The 16,365-nt window shown below is 35.9% G+C and overlaps 1 long non-coding RNA gene and 1 pseudogene across 1 annotated transcript; one reads left to right on the forward strand and one right to left on the reverse strand.

Moving 5' to 3' along the window:
• The first annotated feature begins 87 nt into the window (after positions 1 to 87).
• Positions 88 to 5,317, forward strand: LOC139075119 (uncharacterized). The gene is made up of 2 exons (XR_011525178.1): positions 88 to 241; positions 5,138 to 5,317. It is a non-coding gene; the product is annotated as an uncharacterized lncRNA (long non-coding RNA).
• Positions 5,318 to 7,846: 2,529 nt separating this feature from the next.
• On the reverse strand, positions 7,847 to 8,874 carry LOC103568027 (serum response factor-binding protein 1 pseudogene; annotated as a pseudogene).
• Between the last annotated feature and the right edge of the window lie 7,491 nt (positions 8,875 to 16,365).

Raw genomic sequence — 16,365 nt, forward strand, 5'->3', positions numbered from 1 at the left:
TTATGATGCAAGCCCTCTTTAAGGCCTCAGCAGTATACTATGACCTATGGATTACATCAGTGCACTCCAGGGACCCAGCTGGTATTCAAGGACTGCAGGGCTGACAATCCATTGACTAGGATGATGCCTTTTATCCAATGGAAATGATCATTAACTTAAATTTTTACACCTTATACTTGATATCAAAACCAGAGGACAGGTGACTTACATTAAACAAAGGAAATTACTTTATGTGTCTAAGGTAACCACATTACTAAATCTTCTCAGTGGTGAGGATAAGGCAGTACTTGAGAGAACTTGGCTTAGAATCATGCCTGTCTCATAGAAAACAGTAAAAGTTGTATCTTATTAATAGTGCTGTTTAACTTATGTACAAATGTAAGTTATATGTGAGGTGTATATTGGTAAATAGGTATGGATTTGAGAAGATCTCATAATTCCATACAACTCTAACATTTATTGAATTTCCCCCACTATTGAGAACAGTCTTATGTATTTTTAAAACAAGCCATTGTCTCTCTTGCCACCCTTTCCCTTGTCATTTCTCAAGCAATTTGGGAAAAGAGGAAGCCCCTGGCTTTCCAGCCCCAGCCCTCATCATGAATCCTGTCTTGGTCAAGCCTAAAGGTCTCATTCTTTATGCTTCTGGTCCAGGCCCCAGTCTAAATCTTCTGGAAACAGCTGGGCTCTGTATGGGGTTTGAACTCTGAGGTTAGCTTTGTTCTACCTCCTAAATACCACTGAATACACCTCCACCCTTAGGAGCAATATGTATTTACTTCCAACCTTAGCAGTTACATTAGAACCAGGCCATGATCTAGTCTCCTTCAGTTTCCTTTACCCCCAACAGCCCCTGTCTTTGAGTGTTCCCCCCAATACCATGGGCTCAGTCTCTCACAACCACTAAATGATAGGCACATTTATCAAGAAATTCTCAGCCTTATTAGCTATCAGAAAAAGTAAAAACAAGGATTAGATACTATTTCACGTCTCTCAAATGATAAAATTAGATCAAATCTTACAAACGGTTAGAAGGATATGTGAAAAAAGGACTTAAATGATCTAATAAAGACCATGATGTAAAATGAAGTATTGCTCTATGTAGCCATGTTGAAGATCAATTAGCCTACATTTTGCAAAATTAAATAAGCATATAGCCTATGTCCACAGAACCCCACACCATAAGAGGGTCTTTACAAGGATGACAGTCATAGCATCATTATACTAACAGGGAGTTGGAATTTTAGTTTAGTTTCCAACCCAAGAAGAATGGATAAGCAAAATGTAGTAGGTGCATGCTATAGAATTAATTTCCAAGGATAGAAGTCAAGTTCATTAAAATATATGCCTACAGGGAGGAGCATCAGGAAGGCACGGGTGATCTGAGATAAAAAGAAAATATAATTCAATGAAATAAACATAAGCGATTCCTTGACCAGGCTAATGAATAAGAATTATTAACTCAATACTCCGTAACTAAAAAAAACACCTCTCCCAAAAATAAAATGGCTCAAATTAGGTCTAAATGTAAGAGAAAGGATTATTCTAAAGATCCCTTATTGTGTTAGTTTCCTCTTGCTGCTATAGCAAATTACCACAAATTTAGTTGCTTAAAATATAAATTTATTATCTTATAGTTCTGCAGGTCAGAATTCCATTATGGGTCTTAATGGCCTAAAATCAAGGTGTCCTCAGGATTGGTTCTGCCTGGCGGCTCGAGGCGAAAATCCATTCTAGAGGCTAACTACAATCCTTGACTCTTGCTCCTTCCTTCATCTTCAAAACTCCTCACTTCAACTTCTGCTTCCATAGTCATATCTCTGCTCTATTACTCTTCTCCCTCCCTCCCACAAAGATTCTTGTGATTCCATCAGCCCCACACAGGCAATCCAGGAGTATCTTCCCATTTCAAAATCCTTAACTTAATCCCATCTGCAATGGCTCTGTTGACACTTTGACACTTATGGTAACATTCACAGAATCTGGGGATGAGGAGGTTGACACCTTTTTTGAGGGGGGTGGGGAAAAGTGAATTTTTCAGCTCCCACACCAAGACAAAAACAGAGAGTGGCAGAGTAAACTCACCTATAGTAAAATATAGTAGGCTGAGAAGAGAAATCCAAATTAAACAGGAGCAGCAAGAAAAAAAGGGCACAGCAACTATGTAAACATATTGAGTACAACAAAGGAGAATGAAATAAAGAAACAAAAGATATAGTTTGAAATTAAACATAAGAAATAGAAGAGCAACTACATGAGAATTCTTCATGGTACAGAATTTAGGCAACTAGGTTCAATAAAACAAGAGCTCCAAGACAAAACGACGAGTCAAGGCAAAGAAATAAAAATGGAGAATTTAGAGCTGAGAAAAAAAAAATAAGACTCTGAACAACATCAAAATGGACTAAATAAACAAATTAGAACCAGAAGAAAACATAAAACTTCAAACTGAAACACTGATATATAGATTTGAGATGAGTGTAAAGGGAAGAGATAAATACGTAACTAATTAGAAGACACTAGATCAAAAAAAAAGAAAGGACAAATGGTGTAACACAATAATAAAGAGGTTAACAAATAAACCAGACAATTATTCAAGATAAACACAGTGAAATATTCCTTGGATGCAGGAAGAACTGAAACCATAAATGAAAATGGGACATATTTTTTCAAGAAAAAAAAGACAGAGGACAACTTATGGAAATTCACAACGCCCACTTACACTTTTTTATCTTAAAGGATAAAAAAAACAAATGAAATTCTTCAGATATCCTAAGAGAAGAAGAAAGTCTCTTATAAGTACTGAACATTAAACTAGCTTTACCCTTTTATAAAGCAACATCTACTGTTTGAAAACAGAGTAGTAGCTGCAGATATTGATAAAAAGAAGGTGTGATACCACAATAGGATTAGCGGCCAAGTTGTTTTCAAGTGTTAAAGCAAGTGGCAGACTGTCAAATGTGTGCCAAAAATTTTTCAGGGAATATGTGTGCTATAAGAGCCATTCTTGAAAAAGTCACAACTCTGTAATAGAGCCAACTCAAAAAAGAATGAAAATGCCATGAAATGACAAATTTAACACTCCACGCCAAAAGACAGTAAAATACTGGCAGCAAACAGCAGGGCCCTGAGGATAGAGGTGGGAGTGGGGTGGAAACTGACTGACCCAATATATTATACCATTTCCTATGAAGAAATTTGGGTTCCAGGCCTCTAAGCACTGGTGTAGGTCTACAGCTCCAGACCTGCTGTCATCCTATTCTGTCTCACCAGGCCCTCCAGCACTATTTAAATTCCGGTGGTACCTCTGTGTGATGTTTCTTCTCTCTGTTCTTGATCAATCTGCTCCTCCTGTCTTGAAAACTCATACAACATCTCGGGCTTAATTGTGACTGCACTTAGTACAGTAAAGTTTTCCAGGTCAGGAATTTCGAAACATGCATCTCTGTATACTCAGTCTAGCACAGTAGTGAGCGCTCAGTATCCTCTCTGAAGTAAAAAAAGCCAGACATAGGTAATCATAAAAATTTAAGAGCAAACAGAATTCTCGATAGTATGGCATCCATGAACCTTACCCGAAAATGCATCCAAAAAATTAACTTGACAATGAAATCCAGCCAACCAAGAGATGATTAAAAAAAAAAAAAATCCCTCATATACCATGAATATGGTAAAATGTCCAGGGAAGAGCACTGAATCCATTTAAATGCAAAAATAAAACAAAAGTGCAGAGATTATGATTATAAAAGAGAATGCAGGTTTTAAACACTTTTAGAAAGCAGAAATTGCTACAAAAACTAGGAGATAGGTAGAGAGAAAGTGGGTAAAAAGGTGTTAATTTCATCATTAATGGCAGAATTGAACTGATACTACTTAAAAATGAAACTTAAAATTATACCCCCTCACTATTTTTCTTATCTTTATTCTTAACCATAAGGGGTATTTTAAGTATTAATAAACTAATGTTTATGAAACATTTAAAGTTCAACAACATTCTTAGATTCATTCCTGTTCCATTTTTTCTGATAAATTCAAGTATAATTAAATTTAATATTTTAATCAAATAATTATGGTATGATTCAGTTTCTGTAAAATATGTTTTGTTTCTCTTTCTACCTATCCACTCATTTATTCATCCGTCCATCATCCATCCCCCCATCCATTTATCCCTCTATTTGTACATAGGCATAGATATGTATATTCAACTACAATGATATCCAGCTAATGTTGAAAATGGTTACAATTAAGTAATTTGGAGTAATTTTTAAGCTTAAAATTTTTAAGAACTTTTGAGTTTCCATTTTAATATATATTACTTAATGACACTAAATTTGTGCTAATTTTTTTATAAAGATTTTATTTTTTTCCTTTTTCTCCCCAAAGCCCCCCAGTACATAGTTGTATATTCTTTGTTGTGGGTCCTTCTAGTTGTGGCATGTGGGATGCTGCCTCAGCGTGGTTTGATGAGCACTGCCATGTCCGCGCCCAGGATTCGAACCAACGAAACACTGGACCGCCTGCAGTGGAGCGCGCAAACTTAACCACTCGGCCACGGGGCCAGCCCCAATTTGTGCTAAATTGTAAAGAAAATAACATAAATCTGGGGAAAACATTTTGAAAAGTTTGGATAATTAGTTCTGCATTCCTTTCTCTGAGTACCTCTTCTTTTTAAAGTACTTTTACTTAATAATGTCATCACATCCTTGAAAGTTTCTGAATCTTGAAGGAGTATAAGAGTCTTGATAAACACTTTTATGTAATTGTCCTCTTACAAATACAAGGTGGAATTTATGTGCTAACCAATTAGATTATAATTATGTAAAATATCATCCAAAAATGATCAACGAAAGAAAAGAAACACATTCAACAACAGTAGTGACCTACTCAGTCTGGTAAACTTCCAATGATAGTGAAATGCACATGAATACAATTATATAACTTATGACTGCTTTATGAGGTACCCTGTCTTAAAGACATCCTCACAGGTCAAGGTGTTTTATTTTATTTTTTTTAACATACACCCTGTAACATTTAATAGCAACTCAGGCTATGGCATAAACTCTTCTAAATGGACAGCTACAATTATACATAGAGTTGGGATGAGTCAATGATAAGTTGTCTCTTACTAAATTTTTAGGGGCGAAAAAAATCCTCAAGATACAAGATATCCACCAAAATGTAAACTCTATAAAGGCTGGATTTATGATCTACCTTGTTAACTGCTATATCTCTAGTATCAGAAGCTGCAGAAGACATTTGAGAGTTATTGAACAAAGATATGTATAAATCTATAGATAAATAAAGATGAATTAATTCAGATAGAAGTGTGCTGAACTTTTCTCTGGTTTAAATTAGTTAACTTGGATTAGCTAAAGAAACAATACATCTCATAATAGAACATATCTATTCTAACACAGAATATTTTAGCTTTAAAACTCATTTACAGGGGCCAGCCCAGTGGTGATGTGGTTAAGCTTATGCAGCCTGGGGTTCGTGGGTTTGAATCCTGGGTATAGACCTACACACAGATTGGCAAGCCATGCTGTGGCTGCATCCCACATGCACAGTAGAGGAAGATTGGCACAGATGTTAGCTCAAGGCCAATCTTCCTCACCAAAAATAAAATAAACAATTTTTTAAAACTCATTTACATACATCCTTTGTTCTCACAAAAGAGTGGATATTAGTCATAATTTATAAAGAGGAAAGGTTAAAGTCTCAGACAGTTAACCAATCTTCTTGGTCTTGTGACTAGTGAGTATGCAGAGTCTCTCTACTAAATTAACATGAAATAAAACAAAATTGATTTTTCCTTGACCCAAGAGAAGCTGTATTCTGTTTTGAACGCTGCTTTTAATAATACAGTGTATAAGCTTATTAGAGTCATTACTTATCAGGTTAATCTATCAGTGGAAATTCTGACTTCACAAACCAGCTATGGGATTTTTAATAATGCCTAGCTTTTTAACACTTCCAAACAGCAGATTTTGTAGAGGTCAGAGATACTGACTAGAATAGCACCTGCTTGATGCCAGCTCTCAAGAGAAAGCTTAAATAACAGACTTCACATCCTCCTGTAACATCCAATCTGTAACAAGTCCCTGCTGAAGCAAAGCTGTCCAAAGAGAAGTGTGAGGTTGAGCACAAAGAAGAAAAGCAGAATGCAAAAAGAAAGCCATGAGTTAGACTTCTCAATTTTTGTCTACTTGGCTTTTGCTTCTGACAACTGATGGAAGGTGGAATAGAGGTCAGAAGATTGAGTAAGCGAGGAAAATATAAGAGAGGGCTAATATCCCAAACCTGTCCTCCAATCTTCTCTTTTAAATTCTGCCATAATTCCTTATTGAATGTGTAGCTTGAAAGGAAAGATACAAGTGAGGTTAGTTCCTATAATGACCTGGCTTGAGTCAGATTTATGAATGTAAGGCAGAGTAATTGAAGAGCATGGTCTTGGAAGAAAGCTCTGAGTTTGAATCCCAAATCTCTCACTTAGTACCTATTGGAAGTTAGGCAAGCAAGTTGAACTTTCTATGCATCAATCTCTTCATTGTAAAATGGTGGCAATCCTATGGAGTTGAAGATTAAGTGATAAAAGTCTTAACACACTTCCTGGGTGACTGTTAACACTCAATAAATATATATCGAGAGTTGATTGTATGCTGAATGTTTTCACACAAGAGGGGTAAAAAAAATTACAAAACTCCTAAGTCAAAATGTCAGGGTTTAGCGCTGAAAATTTGGTAAAATCATATTGAATGCATTTGAAATAGTTAATTTATGTTCAGCACTTATTCTAAATATTTTCACATCCTGCTTAATTTTAATGACAGAAGTCATTTTAGTCAATTTCCTTGTTGTTCTCCTTTATTAGTCCAAAATGGCAATTCTCATTTGCCTTTGACAATCTTATGAAAGAACTGCTTCTCTAAAATTCTCTTAAAAATTGGCATTGTGCTACTTTGCTGAATATTTTTCCACTTTCTTCATTTAAATGCACTTTAAAATGAGTGTTCTGGTAGATTAGATGCAAAAAGTTCTATCTGTTTTCTAGCAATGGCTGTCTTTTACTACCTGTGGTGATAAAAACATCTCTTCCTATGGTGATAAAAGGATATTTAATGTTTCATTGTGTCAAATTACCTGTAGTTAAGTTTCTTTATGGGAGTTTGCATAATAGCAAAACATAATGTTCCACAAGTTTTTAATAAACTAACTCAAGCACCATAGGAGAAAGTAGTTACTAACCAACAGACGGTTTACAAATATAAATCTTTTAAAAGAGAAATCCATGCTAAATGCCTAGTGCTAATATTTGAGATTTCTTGGGGATCTATTTTATTTTTTAAACTATAATAAAACTTTAATTTTGATTTGTATAATTTATTATCTGTATACCCATAATAAAAGTTTCTTAGTTTTGCTAATAAGTTTAACAGAAGTGATCTATTTTAAATAGCTACAGTTTCCTCATAATTTTCTATTGTAACTTTAAATATATCATGACATTTGTTTTCAAGGCAAAAACAGAGCTGAACCAGTGAAATACATTTCATGATGAGCATAAATGAGAAATATGAGACACTTATAATCCCAAAATTATTTCATAGAGGAAGGATTCTGAAGTATATTATTAAAAATCAATTTGAGTATGCACTTGATTTGTGAAAGGCTCATGTAAACATAACTTGAAGACATTTAGGAAAGAAAAACAAAGACAAGAACAAACTTATTTCTACAACCTCTCCTGAGACTTAGTCAAATACATGTTTAAATAATAGGCTAGTTAAAAAAAAAAAGGAAGTAAAAGAATTTTTAGATGGAAATGTTCGCAGAAAAAGTTTACTAATCAGTCATTGAATGTAAATTTTTCCCCTAAAACAACAATTTTAGATTGCTATTTTTTTCATCTCTTGCTTGCTTCCATGAAGGAAGAAGGGGCAGCTGCAATTGGGGTTTTGTATTTTTAAAGAAACTGATTCTTGATCTGTGGTTCCTTTTGCTGCAAACCTGGAGTTCTGCCTTTCAGAGCCTGCTGTTCTCTGCAATTTCTTATAGAGCTTTTAGATCCAGATGAAGAATGGAAAAGCACTGATTGAAACTCCCTGGCTTCTGTACTTAACTTGTTTTTGTCCTTTCTTATATGATGATAGATTTCAAGTATATCTTTTTCGGATAACACTTTTAGGGGTTTCTTTTTGTTCCTTAACTGAAGAATGGCAACTATTTTCCTTCTTTCAGAAGGAAGAATGACTTTCCCAATGAAGAAGTCATCACCACTATCACTACCCTAAGACATAGAAGACCGTTCGTAAAACCTTTCTTCCTCATGTGATTCTTGCCCATCACTCTTACCACCAAGAGGGCTATTGGACCCTTGCTTTTTTTTGTTTGACTTAACGTTTTCATTTTCGGGTCACCAGATGTCTTCTGGGGCTCAGGGAAAACTACAAATTCCTTTTCTGAAGGCTTTGATGAATTTGGAAAGTCCACTACTTTGGGTCTGTGTTGCATCTTAGCTATTTTTTTCTTTTGAATTGCTTATTGGTTTCTTTGTCAATATTTTGGCTTCTTTCCCTCTTTGTTCACTAATAATAGTTACTTCATGCTGTAACTTGCTTGCACCATCATTTGAACACACAGTGTGTCTTTGGAGTGATTTTCTTTTGAAGCATTCTTTAATGACTTAACTTTAGCAACATTTTGTCTTGCATCTTTTAAAACTTTGACAGCAGCTTTTAGCATTCTTTTCATTTTTGAAAAAAAACATTGAATCCAGATGAAGACAAAGAAGAAACTTGATTTTGTGATTCACAGACTTTTTAGACAGATAATAACTTGAGGATATCAATTTATTTGCCTTTATTTAACAGATGAACAAAGTAAATTACTTTCAGAGTGCAAGAGATGATTATTGTTAGAGTAGGAGGAGATTCCAAATCACTTAATTTCCAATGCTCTTTCCACTGTATCCTACTGCTTCTTAAGGATTTCATTATATTAGGTCTAGGTATTCATAAAGTTAATCATTTAACTGAAAAAAAAAAAAGAAGAAAAGAAAAAGAAAAGAAAGACTTTTTTACTTTATTGCTTTCCCTCTGCTACGATTTCTTAATTTTCCTAAAATTTCTAATATGTCTAAAGGTTCCAGCCCAAACTCTCTACTCTTCTCTCTTTGTAAGCGCTCCTGAAAATTCTCAACTCTGTTGGTATATTTATTAGGCTTATGTTACATTTATGTTAACTCATGGATAACTGACATTTTTTTATCTTAAATCTGCATATCCAAAAACATTGAGTATTTTCATTTTTTCAAGCCTCCTTCCGGTTTCTTCAGAAACATTTTAATTTTCCTATCACTTTTACATATTTCTTGTTTAGTATGTTCATAATATTTTATTTTACTTTGCTGTTTATGGAGTGTACTCTTCAGTATATTGTTCAGCTAGATGCTTTCATATGTGAAGATTATTGATTTATATGTTAACCATGTTTAGCTTAATCCACAATTCTTGTTTCACTAACATATTTATCTTGTCTAATCGTGTTAGCTAATATTTTAAATAAAATGTTAAACAGCAATGGTGTAGTAGACATTTTTCTATTTTTCCTGATTATAGAGGGGATGTCTCCAGTTTTTCTCCACTAAGTAAACTGTTGTATTTTAAGTCAAGACAAACATTTTATCATGTTAAGGAAATATTCATCTATTTTAATTTTAATTAATCATTTGAAAATCAAGAATGGATGTGAAATTTTGTGATATGCTTTTTCAGCACCTATGGAGATTCGTCATATGGGTTTACCTTTGGATATAATATTGTAAGTTTTACTGCTATATTGCTTATTATTGAACAATACTTCTGTTTTTGAAATAAATCCCACCTGGTCATGATATACTGTCTTGGCTTTGGGAGAGTTAACTTTTCCTTTTCTCTTAGTTCACACATTTGCTCTTCAGCTGTATCCATTCTGCAGCTCAGCTTATTAGTTGAATTGTTTTTCACCAGCGATATTATTTTTCAGACTCAATATTTTCAGTCAATACTTTAGTGTCTTATTTTTCTTGAGTCATGTTCCCAATATTATCCCCTATATTTCTTCTGCCTGGTCCTATAAATCTACTTTAACTTGTCCAGATTGTCCATTTTTTTGTCTTTCTTCTAGAGTGGTTGCTGTGCTAAAACACCTTTTTATTTTTCTCTCTGAGATGACTCTTTCCTGGAGATAGTGGTTTGTTAGCCTAGTAATTTGAATCTGTGTGGAAAGACCAATGTTCTAGTCCTAGCCTCCAAGTTTTGAGGATGGAGATGGGTTTATTTCCAGGGCAAAGAGCCCTGATCCTTCTTTTTCCATGTGGTAATCACTATCCCTTGTTGTGCTGTGTTGTCATGCACTGCGCACCTCAGCTGGGGTGTCCTAGAGTAGTTCTGATGTTACCCTACTACTCCTAGTCAGCCCAGTGCTGGATGGGATTTTTTTCTAATTTACAGATCAAATACTGAGGAAGACCAGGGCATACTTACCAATCTCTCCCTCACCCATACTCACATATACAATTGCCCTATTCCACTCTTGGATGCTGTTTCAACAGACACACTGTCACCCAGCCAACTTGTATTTCTCATCCTTGATGTTTCTCATTTTTTACTATAGTTTAACCAACCCATCAGCCTCCATAGGCCTTTTGCACTCTGTCCATGATGGGGATTGTGCGAGGAAGAATGTGGGTCTATGCTCATTTACTATATTTTGAGAAATCAGAAGTCTCAATGCATTTCTATTAAGAATTTGTCTCTCTGGTGATTAGACTGATCCAAAGTAATTAAGAACTGAAAATTGATTGAGGTAACTTGGTGATACTCCTAGCACTTGAGTTTAAGCATCAATGCTGTGTTTGAAGTAAAAGACTTTGGCTTATTTTAGTGTAATACTTCACAAGGTTTGATAAGATACCAAGGCCAGGATTGTTCAACCCCAGAATGCCTAACCATACTCAATAAGAGCCATAATTGAACTCAGTTGGCTCTCAAAGCCAATGACTATGGCAATGACTATCTCTCCTGGAAACCTAAGGAAAAAGGATATAGTTGTCCTTCCTTATCTGTGGTTTCACTTTTTGCAGTTTCAGTTACCCATGGTCAACCACAGTCTGAAAATATTAAACGGAAAATTCCAGAAATAAACAATTCATGAGTTTTAAATTGCACACCATTCTGAGTAGCATGATGAAATCTCCTGCCATCCTACTCCGTCCTGCCCAAGACGTAACTTATTCCTTTGCCCAAGCTGTGTACACTCCCCACCCATTAGTCACTTAGTAGCCATCTTAATTATCAGATTGACTCTCACAGTATTACAGTGCTTGTGTTCAAGTAACCCTTTTTTTACTTAATAATAGCCTTCAAATGCATGAGTAATGATTCTGACACTTTGGATATGCCATAGAGAAGCCATAAAGTGCTTCTTTTAAGGAAAAGGTGAAAATTCTTGACTTAGCAAGGAAAGAAAAAAAGTCATATGCTGAGGTTGCTATGATCCACAGTAACTTGTATTACAATATATTTCTATAATTGTCCTATTTTATTATTAGTTGTCATTAGTCTCTTACTGTGCCTAATTTATAAATTAAACTTTATCATAAGTATGTATGTGTGGGAAAAAAACATAGTATATATAGGGTTCAGTACTATCCGTGGTTTCAGGCATCTCACTGGGGGTCTTGGAACGTATCCCCTGTGGATAAGGGAAGACTACTGTACGAGATTGGTTCATATTGCTACTTTTGCATCTGCTAAAACTTTCTGATGAAAGTACTTTTCCTCCCCAAAGAGTGAGATCCAGTTTCTGCGGTAACTCACAGGCTTTTAGAATACCACCCCCCACTTTTTCTACTTTCATAGTTGTTCTGCCTTCCCTGAATGTTGAGAATCTCTAATCCTATAGACCTCTACTTAACCAGGGACTGCCTGCCTCCTTCTTTCTCTTATCAATGAGGGAGCATTAAACTTATCCAAACCATAATTTATAAAGCTTTGTCTCGCCAGGTCCATTCATTTAAGGTGGAAAATTCCTATTTCTAGTTCCACTTCTACAATTAGTTAATTTATAATCAGACTAGTAGACAGCTTGTTGGGAATCTGCGTTTCCCTGACCCAGAGTTTGATAGGTAGGTGTTACCAACAGATCTCAGCTGGCACCACATTCTGGTTAACACAAATTCTGCTCTCCCTACTGAAATTCAAATGTCCTGTACTGAGGTTCTTCCTACTCACTGCTCGTGAGATGTGAGGTGGTATTGTCTTCTTCCAATTTAGAGTAGATCTCTTAAGATAAAGCCTCTGTCCAAGAAAATCATCCCAATCATTCAAATCCTTCTCTCATCCTCTTCCACCAGCAACAATTTCTAGGTCAAACAGAAACACAAAGAATAACACTCATCAATAGTAATTCACAAGTCTAGTTTGCCTGCTTCACTCGGACCTCTTAATGTGCCTGTCTCTTCTGGTTCCACATTTGTGTGTTCTCATTCCTTTTCCTTTCAGTGCTTGTTATTCTTGGTTGAATACTGTAACACCTTGGGAGCTTTTAAAAATACTGGTGCTTTGTCCCACCCTGCCCCACTATCCCCATCTGTCCTCACCTCCATCAAGACTCCTTTTAATTGGTCTGGAATATGACCTGGGCATTGTAATTTTTAAAAAGTTCCCCAGATGATTCTAATATGTGTTCAGGGTAGCTAGTGCCTCATTTAGGGATTTTTCTTCCAACTTGCATCTAATCCCTCTTGTGAGACCAGATGTGGGTTCTTTCCCAGAGATCAGGACTGGCTATATAAATTGTGACACACTGTACAAAATGAAAATACAGAGCCCTTTGTTTAAAAATTGTTAATTTCAAGAATGTGACAGCAGAGTATTAAATCAAGCATGAGGCCCTTCTAAATGTGGGGCCCTATGCACAAGTGTCATGCCCATCAAACTAGCCCTGCCTGAGATCCAATGGAAACAGTTAAGGGTTTTTCCTCTTGTGGGTTAATTTCTCTGCCATATTTTTCCATCTCCCCACTCAGTCTCGTTAGTCCACTCATCTATTCTTAAGATTGCATTATCCTGCACTCACACCCTAATCCTGCTTTGGTGGTGAAGGTAGTATTAAAAGCAACCTGAGGGGCTGGCCCCATGGCCAAGTGGTTAAGTTTGTGTGCACGCTCTGCTTTGTTGGCCCAGGGTTTTGCCAGTTCAAATCCTGGGCACGGACATGGCACCACTCATCAAGCCATGCTGAGGCGGCCTTCCACATGCCACAACTAGAAGGACCTGCAACTAAAAATATACAACTATGTACCAGGGGCCTTTGGGAGAAAAAGGAAAAATAAAATCTTAAAAAACAAGCAACCTGAGACGTGGTAGAATCTTCCATCTCTTTCCTTGGCCACTCCTCTTTGAACTGGTATCGTTTTCTTTTCCTTATTTGGTTGTTTCTGGGAAATTTTAGTGACTATTTTTGAAAAGTATATTTTAACTTTTATTTTGATAGGTTTTAAGGAAAGAAGATAGTTAGATATAGCTTTACCACACCATTTTTACCCAGAAGATATTTTGCAATTTTTGATTTTCTCTATTTTAATGTAACTTGTTATTTTCAAGCAATGAAATCACTGTTTTTCAAATGAAAATTAACCAGGACAAGCAGAGTGAGAAAATGATCCTAAAGGCATCCTTATACAAGCAATGAATATTCTTAAAATAAATCTCCCATCTTGCACTACAGAAAAATGAAGCATAATGTAACTACTAGATACATAACAAATATATATATAATTCTGTGTCACTTTCTGGACTTATTTTCTTCCTGCCACTCCTGCCCATTTTCAATTATAGCTCCTTCTCCCTCTCAGCACTTCCAAAAACTTTAAGAAGGGACAACACAAGATTCATGTCTGGAAAGAGATTTAACAATCATAGAAACATAGTCCATAATAATCATCACATCCTTCAGATGAAAGCATTTTTGACTCTTGGGCCAGGATTGCAACCAAATTTCAGGACCCAGCATTCCCTTTCCCTCAGAAAGATGGAGCTGTCAGCACTTCTGACAGGACCCTGCATCTAATACTCAGCTGACCTTGTAGCGTGCAGTGGATTTACAGCACACAGTGAGTGGGGAAGGAGCCAACATCGCTATGATAGAGTGCTATGTCAAATAAAGCGGGAGAAATGCTGCTCAGTCAGGATCTCAGGAAGACTTTAATCCTCGCTAGACCGCTAGACCAGAGCTGAAGTTTATATGACAAGCAGATGTGAAATCTCCTCTGGAAATTTAGCTGCCAAGGGCTCCACAAGAACACACTGAAAAATAAAAGTAAAGGCCCACTCGCATGAGATATGTACTAGAGAGGCTAACAGGTTAATGCGATTCTAGTTGGTCTAGGGCAATCCCCTCGCTGACATGATTTGCTGAAATATTTCCTTCCTCTCTTTTAACCATGTTCTTCCAATTCTTCAAAGTTAAGCTCAAGTCCAAATGTCTAAGTGAAGTTTTCCCCGATGACATCAATACTACTCTTTGTTTTTCTGAATTTTTCTTCGAATTATTGATCCCACAATTTAAAAAAACACATATTTTATTGTATTTTATTCTGCTGGTAAGACACTCATTTTGTATGTTAGAAAAACAATACAAAATGCACATGAATGGTTTAATTTATAAACGTTTCATCACACCAACTAGAATGCCTGATCCTATGGGCAGCACAGCTGCTCAAGCCTGCGTAAGTCATTTTGATCTTCATCATGCTGCATGCTGCATTCTTAATGCTGTGAAGCTACCATCCAACATCCAGTAACACTGAGTATTGTTGGATTTACTGAAAGCAGAAGTACTGTGTCAATCCTGAAAGAAGTATTTTTTTAAGTAAATACAATCCTCGTGAATTTAGAATAAATGTAGTGGGGTTGAGGTTTTTTTTTTTTTTTTTTTTTTACCAGATTTGAAGATTTAACTATGCAAAAAGGGTGAAAAGTAGAGGGAAAGAAGGAAATAGAAATTAAACACAGAAAAGCGTGGCATTTTGTGAGGTAAATGAAAACATCATCTTCAGCTTCTGTACCAACAATGTGTGGTCCAAATCTCAGAGGCTACTGTTTCTCCTAAGGTGGTAGACATGTTTTAAATGCATATCTAAACACACAATCCCATAGAACAATGTTTCCTTGTAAAAAGAAGGCAGATCTTGGGGTGGGAATTTAATACAAACCAACGAGCTGTACAATAAAAATACCGTTACTATATACCACAATCTACTTTTTAGTAAAAGTTTATTCCCAAGGAGAAAGTCAAAACCAGGAGATAATCCAATTCTGTTCCTAGTTTTAGCACAATAACAAATTTAGTGGCCTGAGTTCTAATTTTAAAAAAGAAAATACACTACTTTGGGACAAAGAAACTATGAGTCAATTCCAGGTTTTTTTCTTCTATCATAATTTGTGTATCCTTTGAATCAGCTCTACCGCTTCCGTGGATTGAAATATAACAGGAACATCCTTAGTTAGCTTTTCTTACTTTCGTAAATTTATGCAGGCTATGACTTTCTTTCTCCTTAATTCATTCCTAGGCCTCTGGCTTCCAGTTATCCCCAGAAGCAAGCACATATTAACTATTACTTTTCCATTGAAATATGCCTTGTGTCATCTCTCATCTCTTCTGTACCTCCATCCTTAACTTAATTCTCAAGCACAGTCCAAGAAATCCAGTTCTCCTCCTCCATCTATCCCACACGCGAGAAAAAGCCTTACAATTACCTGCTCTTCTTTATTCAACAACTACTATTACTTTATAATTCAAGTTAACCTCTGGAAAGCTATTCCAATCAATTTCTTCACATTTTATCAATTTTGTTGAATTTTCATAGCAGTATTCCATTTTAGCTGCCCTGATACTTCTATAGGACTGGAATGGTAGAGTAACAAATGAAGGACCATGGCTATCTGCAAATGAAAAAGAAAAAAAATCAGAATCTGTGGCAGTGCAATTGAATTGAGATGGGTCAAGGATTCCGCCACATGGCTCAAGGAAAATGAGGTTCTCTCAGCTATTGACCTACTTAATGTACACATCCTCAGGATAGATGACTATGTATGACTAAACTCAGGATACCTCTATACATTCAGTTTATGTCCCTAGGGTCTTCCAAAAACAAAGTGTACCAAATCCTAAATACTACTATGACCCTTTGATTCACTCCTGTAGTTACCATAATTGCTTTGTTTTGTTTTGTTTGGATGATTCTCTAGTCACCTGACTCATCTCTTCCATTACATTAATAATCCTTGGGAACCAGGAGCTTATTTCAAGAACACAACATAC

Source organism: Equus przewalskii, chromosome 13 (assembly GCF_037783145.1).
Source record: "Equus przewalskii isolate Varuska chromosome 13, EquPr2, whole genome shotgun sequence".
Taxonomy (NCBI): domain Eukaryota; kingdom Metazoa; phylum Chordata; class Mammalia; order Perissodactyla; family Equidae; genus Equus; species Equus przewalskii.